Below are 12058 nucleotides of genomic sequence, written 5' to 3' on the forward strand. Positions count from 1 at the left end.
TGTTCCAGGCAAACAGAAAGAAGGAACTGCAGCTCCTATTATTCTCCACCTCCAGCCTTGTGGTCGTCCTTTCTCAAGTTCCTGATACTGCCAGCTGTCAGCTAGGGCTGGGCTTGAGAAAACGCTGCAGACTCATCAAGAATTCAGGACACTGGCTTTAGGCCTGGAAGATGCTGGGTCTGAGTTCCTGTGAGATTCAAACAGGTTCCAACTTGAGCCTAAGTTAAGAGGAAAAAATGTCTATGAGTTTATCTTCCGTTCCTCTGATGGAGTCACTAGACAGCACAGCTTTCAGTGGCTTGAAAAGCCATGTGGGCCAAAGATTATTTATTTCTATATATGGCCAGAAAATAGTCCAATCACAGACTGGCTTCCTGGTTGATGCTCACGCTCTTCAGTTTTTCCAGACCTGCAGGCTCGTGAGACTTCCAGGCTGGACATTGGTTTCTGTGGCCTGCATGTAATTAAATTCAGCAATGGAAAATTTGGCTCCCAGCGGGACTGCCTCTAGTTTTCCTAGTCCCCCTAACCCCCCACCCACCACTCTGCTCACTCAGAACGCTGCAGCTAAAAAGCAAAGAATGAAGTTCTCACAGCTGCAGCCCTGCTAAAAATAGAAAGTTTGCTTATTTTGATGTTCATGAAGCCCTTTTCCTGCTGTTGCTGTGGTTATGATTGTAACCCCTCGGGCAGGAAGGGGAAGGACTCTCGAGCTGGTCACTGGCCACATGAATTCTATGTTGGGGCGCAAATCGAGGCCCGTTATGGGCCAGAGGATTCGATGATCTGTTTTCTTTTTGTGAGCCTCTCCTCTCTTAGCTGACACCTGCTCTCCAGAGTTTGGCGAGTTTAGTATCTGTTTTTCGACGATCTGCTTGAACGTACCTCCCTTTCAAAGACAGCTTTCCCTATGTTATGATCTGCTCATAGGAGAGGTGTGGGCAGAGGAAAAGACACAGAGGAAAGAAACAGGATACCTGGGTTTTACTTCGAGTTTTGTAACCTTGCTTTGTGACCTTGAGCAAGTCACAACCACTCTGAACCTTAGTTTTCTCATCCATAAAATGGGGATAACGATATATGCTCAGAACTCAAGTGTGATAACGGATACGAAACAACTTTGGGAAGTTCAAGATATCTGAAAGTGGATTGTTTTCTATTTTTGCTAAATCCTGTCTTCTCAAATACGTCAAGAAGAGGGAGATTGCTTTTCTTTCAAAGGGCTCTTGAGTCTCCCCTCTCCCAAAAGGAGGAGTAGAAGGCAGAGAGGAGAATGGTCACAGGGAGGTGTGTTTTGATCACATTTCCTCTGAGGTCTGCAGGAAAAAAACTCACACTGCAATACCTGACAGATGATCTAAGCTAGCATAACGAATCCTGGATTTAAGATGTGGGAAACTGAGAAGAGAAATCGTCAACATTCTGTTAGCTTGTTGTGGGCTTTGGGGCAATGATTATATTGCTCTGTGTCTTCTATCCCCTCTCACAATGTAGAGCAGTTGTTAATAGCTGTATTTCCAGCCAGGAGGGCTCTCCACTTATTCAGCTGTCTGGATCACTTGGTTTATATCACACACAGCATTCTGGCATGCCATCATTGAGGTCTTTTCTGTACTCTAGAATTCTAACAGCTGAGGGCATGGTTGTTTTGGATATTATCTGTGACTCACTCAGGGCCACTATCACCACTACACTTGCTTGTTTACTGTGAAGACCCACGGCATATCCTGGGGTGGCCCTGGCACCTGGCTCACACTGAGTACCTATATCTGACAGGGTTCTTGGTTTTCAGCAACAAAAAAACAACTTTGGCTGATTGAAGCAGAAAAGCAATTTATTTAAAGTAAGGCTCTTAACCTGCTTTACTTGTTTAAAATTTAGGGCATCTGTGGCTTGGATGGGGAAAAAATCTTTTTTTTTCTTTTTTTGCCAATAGTCTCTAACTGAATTTTAGCATTTCCTTAAGTAATGAACGTAGACAAAAGACCAGGTACCTGTCTTTATCACCTTTATTACAGACTTTATCGCTGTTAAGAATCATAAATAATTTCAAGTCACATTTGGTTGTTGTAGGCATTCCAAAATAATATTTATGCTCATCAAAACTTCCAAAGAACAGTAGGTATTACACCTGCCACTAGATTTATTTAATGCATTAATTAGAAAACATACGCTATATTGCCACATTTGTTTTTTAAAAAAATATTTTGATAACTGTATCTCAGTATAATTGACTTTCTATGTATTTTATTTGACACAGTTAAAAACCTTCTTCATAGGCTTCATAGCTTTACCAGATGGCCAAAAGTGTCCACGGCCGACTAAGGGTTAAGAACTCCTTCACCAGCATAGTGGTTAGATCATAGCAGGATTGGCAATGTAATTTGTAGGGTTCAGTGCAAAATGAAAATCGGGTGCCCCTTGCCAAAATTTTTTTAAAGAATTTCAAGACAGTGAGAGCAGAGCATTAAACCAAGTACAGCTTTCTTCTAAGCTCAGGGCCCTGTGTGAGACTGCACATGTTGCTCCCCTACGAAGCTGGCCCTGGCTCATAGAATTTCAGAAAGGTCACAGGCCAGGCTCAGGGGCTATGCAACCAGAAATAGTATCCAAATTGTGCTGCAGAACTGGTATGGTGAAGACCTAGTGCTGCTGCTGTTGGGCACAGATACTGCATCTTGTCCCCATGCCACATCAATGGTAAGTGCTAGACGCTGTCCCTGAATCTGCTGCCACTAATAGCTCAGGAAGCTTAGAGGAGCTGTCCCGATTGCCAGAGTGGATTCTATGTGACTCCTGCTTCTTTGTATCACAAGCTTCCAATTTACAGTCGGAGCAAGTTACATTTGATTGGCAGAGCCTAGTTCATGGCCAGTACTCCTGCTGTAGGGACGCTGGCAAACAAATACCCGTCATCGTTACCCTCCCTAGAGGAAGACCACTTCTGCTCACAGAGAGAGGAATTCCCCAAATATAGGAAGGAGGTTCAGATGCGAAATGACTGAAAAGCATGACAGATGTCCTTGACAGTATCCACGTACTCAATGGGTACTCTGACAACTTCTAAAGGAAGCCCGTGGGCTAACACAGAGTATGTGGCTACCTTCAAGTAGAAGAGGCTGTTGGGGAGGGAATAGGTTACATATTGAGACATTTTAAAATTCTGGGACATTTGAATGACTTCCTCAAATAATCAGGTAAAATATTTGGAGTTGAAGTTATTCAAGAAAATGCATAATTTATGGGGGTAGGACATAGAAATTTGGAACTTTTGCCAAATACTCTGTATCCACAAGCGGCTGCCAAAAGAATGAATGTGTTCGACACTGTCACACAATACAAAGGTCTCGTTAAGTTAAAAGTTTCCTTGAAGCAAAGGACAGAGTCTATGTGGATGTATTTAAAGTTGGGCCCCACCAAGAGGAGCAAGAGTTGCTCTAGAAATGAGCTACCAAGTGGTGTTGCAAAGGTGTTTCTCTAATACAACTATACAAATATGGTGCTCAGCCAGTGCAATGGAGAGTTATATTAGATAGGCATGTGGATTTAATTACACGTACTAGCGATAAAGAAAACAGAAATTCTCACTACTGGACCAATAAGCAACATCATGATAAACAGAGAAAATATTGAAGTTGTCAAGGATTTCATTTTATTTGGATCCACAATCAACACCCATGGAAAAAGCAGTCAAAAAATTAAGTGATGTAGTACAGTGGGCAAATCTGTTGCAAAAGACTTCTTTCAAGTGTTAGAAAACAAAGATGGCAGTTTGAGGACTAAGGTGCACCTGACCCAAGCCATGATATTTTCAGTCACCTCTTATGCATGCCAAAGCTAGACAATGAATAAGGAAGATGGGAGAAGAATTGATGCCTTTAAATTATGGTATTGATGAAGAATATTGAATATACCATGGACTGCCAGAAGAACAAACATATTTGTCTTGGAAGAAGTACAGTCAGAATGCTCCTTAGAAGCAAGGATTGCAAGCCTTCATCTCACCTATTTTGGACAGGTTGTCAGGAGGAACCAGTCCCTGGAGAAAGACATCATGCTTAGTAAAATCTAGGGTCAGCAAAAAAGAGGAAGACCCTTAATGACATGGATTGACACAGTGGCTGCAACAATGGGCTCAAACATAGCAACGATTGTGAGAATGGTGTAGGACCGGGCAGTGTTTCGTTCTGTTGTACATATGGTCGCTGTGAGTCGGAACCAACTGGATGGCACCTGACAAAAACAAAAACAACAAGAGTATAATGATTTAGAATCCCTGGGTGGCTCAAATGGTTAAACACTCAGCTACTAATCAAAAGGTTGGCAGTTTGAAGCCACCCAGTGGCCCCACGAAAGAAAGTCCTGGCAGTCTGCTTCCAAAAGACCTCAGCTGTTGAAAACCATGTGGAGCACAGTTCTACTCTGAAACACATGGGTTCACTAGGAGTTGGAATTGACTTGATGACAACTTTTTTTTTAGTATTATGATTTAGTCAATAAATATTTGTTGTTGAATGTATCCCTATCCATTCCAAGAGCTTATTCCTGCTAACTCTGCCAGCAGGGATTGTCGATTGAACTTCAGGCTGTTACTCATTCCCCTGGGAAATGTGTGGGTGCTTGGTGAGAACTGGAGATGGTAAGGAAGGAGAAAAATTTCTTAAAAGGATATGATGTAGGAGTTGAAAAGAACTTCCTTAGTCTGATAAAGGGTATCTATGAAAAAACTTACAGGAAACATCATATTAATGGTAAAATATTGAATACTTTCTCCCTGAGATTAGATTTGAAACAAAATGCCAGCTACCATCATTTCTATTCAATGTTGTACTAAATATCCTAGCCAGTGCAATAAAGGAAGAAAAGAAATAAAAGTTGCAAGGATTTAAAAGAAAGAAAGAAAATGGTTGTTACTTACAGATGGCATGATTGTGTACATGGAAAATAGTTACCATATGGATAAAGTCTTAGAATTAATAAGCAAATTTAGAAATGTTTCTGGATACAAAGTCAATTTATTAAAATTAATTTTATTTCTATATACCTACAGCAAACAATTCGAAAAATAAAATGATACCATTTAAAATAGCATTAAAAAAATCAAATATCTGGGAATAAATATAACAAAGGTCATGCATGACCTCTACACAGAAAACCAAAAAAACATAATTGAGAGAAATTAAAGAAGTCCTAAATAAATGGAGAAATATACCATGTTCGTGTCTTGGAAGACTCAGTATTGTAAGATGTCGTTTCTCCCCAGTATGACCGGAAGGGGGTCAAAGAAGGGGCTCTTAAGGTACTGGCAATGTACTTCTTCTTCTTCTTTTTTAATCTGGATGATGATTACATAAAAAAACCCAAACCTCATTGCTGTCGAGTTGATTCCAACTCATAGTGACCTTACAGGACAGAGTAGAACTGCCCCATAGAGTTTCCAAGGAGCACCTGGTGGATTCAAACTGTTGACCTTTTGGTTAGCAGCTGTAACTCTTAACCACTACGCCATGGGCAAGCTCATTTTGTGAGCATTCATTGCACTGTCTTCTTATGATCCAAATCTATCATTGATAGTGAGAAAAATTGCATTGCTGTGAGAAAAATCCAGGCATTTTTCTGTTTGTATGTTGTGATTCAGTTTGTTAAAAAAGTCTACTATAAAAGGATATGAGTAGCTCACAGTTTCTCGGACGACTGAAGAACTGACTTGTGGAGACCACAGAGACATCATGGAGGACATCATGGAGACTGGGCCAAGAAGCAAACTTGTATACTCTGTGGAGCCGGGGCTAGACCCTTAGCCTCAGCGCAAGGCTCATTGCTTCTCTTCTTACTTTCAACTGACTAATGAATCAGTAAGTAAGTGGTAGGTTTTTACTCTGTCTCCCTGTTCCAACAGAGTGATAGGTGGTGGGCTGCCCTTGAAAAAGCAGTGCAAGGACAGTTCTGCCACCAGAGGGCTCGGCCGGGGCCCAGCAGAGTGCAGACTGCTCTCTACAAGCAGGTCTGCGGGACCACCGCTCAGCTGTCCAGGTGCTGAGGGACCCAGCAGCTGCTCAGGAGTCCAGAAACACAGGGAATCCTGCCAGACAAGACAGAGAAGCAGTCACTTCCATCCAGAGGGACTGGCTAGGAGAGCTTCCCTGAGCTGCCTGAGAAGGAGAAAAGGAAATGGCCACTTGTCCAGCTCCTGCCACGTGCCCACTGCTTTGCATCCTTGTCTCCTTTATCCCCACAACTGCCTGGGAGGTATTACTATCCCCATTTTACAGACTGGAGAGCCCACTTGCTGGTGCTCCCACCTCTCTTTACCTTCCCAACATGTTACGTTGAGGGGAAAAGAGGTTAGCCACCATCTTTTGCGTGACCTTTAATGGGAGATTGAAAATCTGTTTTTTTAATATACTTTTCACTGGGGAGAGAGAATAATAATCCCACCCCTCCCAGTCACCAGAAACAACAGTTCATCTTCATGAAAGACGCCTTGAAATTTGTTTTTGTATTTTTTAAAGAAACTTTGGAATAATTTTGGATTTACAGAAAAGCTGCAAAGATAATACAGCGATCCTATATACTCTTTACCCAGCTTCCTCTAACGTTAACATCTGATGTAACCATGGTGGATTTGTCAAAACTAAGCACTTAGCATTGGTACAACACTCTTAACTAAACTACAGACTGTTCAGATTTCACCCGTTTTTCCACTCACAACCTTTTTTTTTTTCTTCTGTTCTGAGATTCAATTTAGGACACCACATTGCATTTAGGAAGCCTTGGATTTTCAGAGAATTTTAGATTGCTAGTGGAGAGTATGACCCAAGATGAAAAAAGGGTTTTATTTGTATTTTCTCTCACTTTTCTTACCAAAGTGCTTTGTGCATGGTTATGTCCTCTTTAGAGTTTTGTGACCTCAATGAGTTCTTAGTTACTTCACTGGGATGTTAATGCCAGGGAAGGTGAAGTTTGAGAATTTTGGAATAAAGATTCTGCAATGCAAAATATTGGGGTTTTTAAAAGGAAATTTCAAATATCCAGGTCTATTTCTTCCTCTGAAGTTTCAAGTCCCAGAAAATGAGATACTTTTCATACAGACTTCCTGTGGAGTCATGCAAATTTGGCCTTGAAGTCTTTCCTTGCACTGAGGGCAAAAGAGACTAAAAGCAGGAGAGGTGCTGTGTGAACTCAACCGTGTGACTGGTTTTCCTGGGGTATTCTATGCAGTGTTCATAGCACCAGGCTTGTGCTGGCAACATTCCAAGTCATGGAGTGTTGATTATATTTGTCTGGGCTTCTGCTTATCGATTGGGCTTACTTGCTAATACAGTTTGTTTTCTCTTGAAATTGAACTAAAAATGGAATTATACTGGGGTGTTCTTTGGTCTGTGGTAGGTCTCTTTTTATAGTCTACTGACCTGGAGTCCTGGTGCATCTGGAAATCTATAATATTTCAAGAGTTAGGCAACTGGAGGTCCCTGTCATGGTTATATGGAACTGATATCCCACAGAGTACATTGGGCATTAGAGTTATTTATGAGGTTTCATTAGGTAGATTACAATATAATCATAAGTACTTGACTGATAATTCAGCTCCCCATTACCAATCTTTATCCATCATAATGTAAAAACATGGGTATATTGCACAGCTCTGCGTATAACTCTATCTGGCCTTATAACCCACTTAACTCAAGGCTTAATTTTAGGAAAATGATCATTGCTTATATTTATTGAGCATTTACTGTGTGTTAGGTAGTCTGCTGTATTCTTCACATGCTTTTGTTTTGTGTGATTTTCACAACTCTATCTGATAGGTATCATTATTAGTTGTATTTTTGGCTGTGGAAATTAAGAAATTTAATTTCATCCAAGGTCACATAGCTAGGAAACAGAGGAGTCCGGACTTGAACTCAGAGCCATCTAACCCCAAATCCAGTATTCTCTTAACTGCCTTGCTACACCGAGCCAAGATAAATAGACAGTTGGTGAACACAATACTCTTTTTCAGGAAATTACTCTCCAGGCAATGATTACTCAAGTTCTAGAAAAAAAAATTACATTATTGAATGAATTCTTCCTATGTGCAGAATTCTGTGCTTGATACTGAAGGGGATGGAGAGAGAAAAGAAAATCAACAGAGTACCCAAGTGGGAAGAACCCAGGAGACCTGAATTCTCATTCCAGGTCTATCACTGATTGGTTTGCTATATAATGCAACCTCTTTGGGCATTAAATGATGTATTTGTAAAGTGAGCGGGTGGAATTAGACAAACTCAAAGGTCCCTGTCAGTTCTTTGATTCTGCGCCCCTAACTTTGTGCCAGACATGGCAGGGACAGAATAAATTCCAGATATAGTCCCTGCCCTCAGGACCATGAAACAAAACCTTCAAACACATGAAACAACTAGGAAGCAGTAAAGTGGTAAATTACCTGCCATGGGCTATAAGCAATCACTGGACAAGTGCTTACTTGAGCCTCTTACGTACTCAGCAGTTTTAGGGATACAAAGACGTATGCTATGATTTCTGCCCTTAATAAGTGTACAAATGAGAAAAACAGGGCGTAAGCACTTGAAACAATGACTAATATAAGACACTAGGTAATTAAATGGTAAATGGTGCAGCCCTTGTGTGATGATAAAATGATAGCAGCTAACATTTTCTGAGTTCTTAATGTGTGCTAGCAGGGGTGGGACCACGGTGACGAGAATGTGTAAAATATAAGAGGCACCAAAAGCAAACAAACAAAACCCTCCATAATCAAGATAGGTAATATTTTAATGCAACATTACAAAAACAAAATTAATGAAAAAACTTCATGATGATCAAAACATCACAATTTTAAATAAAGACAAGATCGGCATTACTGATTTTTCCTTTTGCCTCCAACTCCAGCATGGCTCAACATGAGACCTTGTGGTAGATACTGTGCCTTTCTGTTTTATATTCGTTGTCTTATTCAATCCTTACAATGGCCCTGATGATTAGGTTCTAATATTAGTGTCATTTTATGGATATGGAAGCTGAGGCTTGCAGAGGTCGAATCAAAGAGGTGGTAAGTGGCAGGGCTGGAACTTGAACCCAAGTCTCTGGCTTTATAACTCATACTTTTATCTACTACCCTATATGCCTTTGGAGTCCCCGCATGGTGTAAACGGTTAAGGCATGTGGCTACTAACCAAAAAGTTGGAGGTTCGAGTCTACCCAGTGGCGCCTCAGAAGAAAGGCCTGGCGATCTACTTCTGAAAAATCAGCCATTGAAAACTCTACGGAGCACAATTCTCCTCTGACACACATGGGGTATGAGTCTGAGTCGACAGCAACTGGTTTTATATGCCCTTACAAATATACACAGTTTACCACATCAGTAGAGGGCTGTGCCCACAGTGATGCTGAGCTGGGGGTGGCCGCTGCCTAGGGCAGCTCTGTGGTTCTCCTGCGGGGAGCTCAGTGAAGCTGTGCTTGTCACACCTGCTGCCTACTGGCTGGAACCCTTTGTGTGTGTGTGTGGGGGGGGGTGCTTCTATAAACCACTGCCCGAGGGCCCCACCCAACACTAAAACTCCTAGGTGCTCTTCACGTTTCAGGGTGCACTTCCCACCGTCACTCTGTGCAGGAGTAGGAAATCCAAGGTAAAGTCCATCTCAATTGTGCTTTCTGCCTGACCCTGCAGGAATAAGAGGCTCTGTGGTGTTTACCAGTATCTCACAGCAAAGGAAACCATGCTGAACGCAGAACCTGTCTTAGCAGTGTTTGTCATCTCAGGCCCCATCTGCAGCACCGAGCTCCGTTTCCGGGCAGGAAACGAAACCACAGAGAGCAGGCAAGATATTGATCTTCAAGCCACTACTTTAAGGCAGCAGTCACTGTCTTGTCAGCTGTACATCTGGCACGCGTTTTCCCTAAGTGGGGCAGAGGCACTGACCAGATGGACCCATGGGGCAATTCGACTGAACTGTGCCAGTTGGTTGAAGAATCCACCCATGCACCATTAGGGACTACAGGCAAGACTTTTGCTGCCCCAGACAATTGGTTCTTAGTACAGATAGAGACTTGGAATAACTCATAGTGACCCTATAGGACATAGTAGAACTGCCCTACAGGGATTCCAAGGAGCAGCTGGTAGAATAGAACTGCTGACCTTTTGGTTAGCAGGCCAGCTCTTAACCACTGTGCCACCAGGGCTCCTGAAATAACTAGGAGTTGGAAAAAAAAGGAAAATCAGAATTATATACTTTCAGAATGGAAACAGACTTTGGAGGCCATCTGGTCAATTTCTGCATTTTACAGAGCAGGAATCAGAAGCCCAGAGAAATAATGTGATTTTGGGGAAGGTCACATAAACACTTTGTGGCAGGTATGAGACATGAATTAGGGTAGATGACACTTTGAAGTGGCCCTTTTGATGTAACCACAGGGCCATTTTGATGCTGCCTAAAAAGTATTATTTTTGAAAGCACAATGGATACCTTCACTCAATTGTTTGACCTCACCTTATCTCCTTATCTCAGGTCAGTGGGAAAACATGGAGATTGTTTAGTGATGTCTGCACTGGCAGCAGAGTGGAGTTTTATGTGCAACACATTGGCTATTTCTATAGCATAAACAAGATAATAATCTGTAGTGGCACAAAACCTTAGGGCATTATGGGTTTCACCACAAATTGGCATATATAGTCTTTGTTTTTACTTTTTAAATTGATGGACATTTTTCTAATTTTATGTTGTGGAACGAAGGACTTATGTTTTAGGTTTCACAATGTACATAGATGATTCATGCACAATTCACAATTCTATAATATTCCTCCAGAATGCTGGGTGATTATGTGGGGCCATTGAGATGGTCATACTTGGAGGTTATGTCTCTTTATCCTTCAGCCTCCTCCTCCTTCCCCTTGCTCCTGGTGATTTTCATAATTGTGAGTGGTCTGTGCCATAAGAATTCAAGACCCTATGAGGAGCAAAGCATTGATGACCGAGGATCATTAAACTACCGATAACCAATGACAATGTACTTAACTTAAAAATATTAGGTGAATCTGATGAATTCATGGAATAGGGAGCATAAGTTTATGCATGCATCAACAAAAAAGGGATAATTATTGCTGCTGCCAATTTCATAAGGATATTAGATATGTATATACTATACACTTTGTTGTTGTTTTTGTTAGCTGCCCTTGAGTTGGCCCCGACTCACATGCACAAAAGGATGGGACTGCTATGATCAACAGAGTTTTCACTGGCTGATTTTCAGAAGTAGATCACCAGGCCTTTCTTCATATTCTGTCTTAGTCTGGAAACTCAGCTAAAACTTGTTCTGCATCTTAACAGCATGCAAGCTTCCAGTGACAGACAGGTGGTGGCTGTGCATGAGGTGCATTGGCTGGGAATTGAACCGAGGTCTCCCGCATGGAAGATGAGAATTCTACCACTGCCCACCGCTACCATACATGTAAGATACTATATATAGATACATTATATATGTCTTATAAATGCCCCAGTTCTAATGGAGCTGCCCACAGTTCCCTGATTTCACCCCGTTGTTTGTACTCTGAGTCTTTGTATGGGGGTTCTCCTTGCCTAGGCTGCCTTTACCCCCTGTTGACGTGGAAATCGTCTTATCTTTTAGGGTCCAGCTCAGTTGTTGCTCCTGTTGAGAAATAGTTCCTCAACTTTTCAGGTTAAATGGGCCACTCCTTTCTTTATGCCACCTGTCACTCTACTTGCAATTATTTATTTATATGTCCCTCTACTTAAGAACAGTGATCATGATTTGTCCATCATGGTGTCCCAGGGCCCAGCCTGGTACATGGCACCTAGTAAAGCTCTATACGTATTTGTTAAATCAACCCTGTCTTCAGGACGACGATGCTCTAGGAAGTGCTCCGGCAGGTGTGTCAGTCATGGGTAAATAGGGCAGCTGGGTTGCCTGCTCACTGGGCCATTTGGAACGAGGTGGCTGCAGATGTCATGAGTATACATACCTCTTTTTTTTTTTTTTTTTAATTTTTTTTAATATTTTATTGTACTTCAGGTGAAGGCTTACAGAACAGATAGTTTCTCAT

The sequence above is a fragment of the Trichechus manatus genome, unplaced genomic scaffold, assembly GCF_000243295.1.
Source record: "Trichechus manatus latirostris isolate Lorelei unplaced genomic scaffold, TriManLat1.0 scaffold00021, whole genome shotgun sequence".
Lineage (NCBI taxonomy): Eukaryota > Metazoa > Chordata > Mammalia > Sirenia > Trichechidae > Trichechus > Trichechus manatus.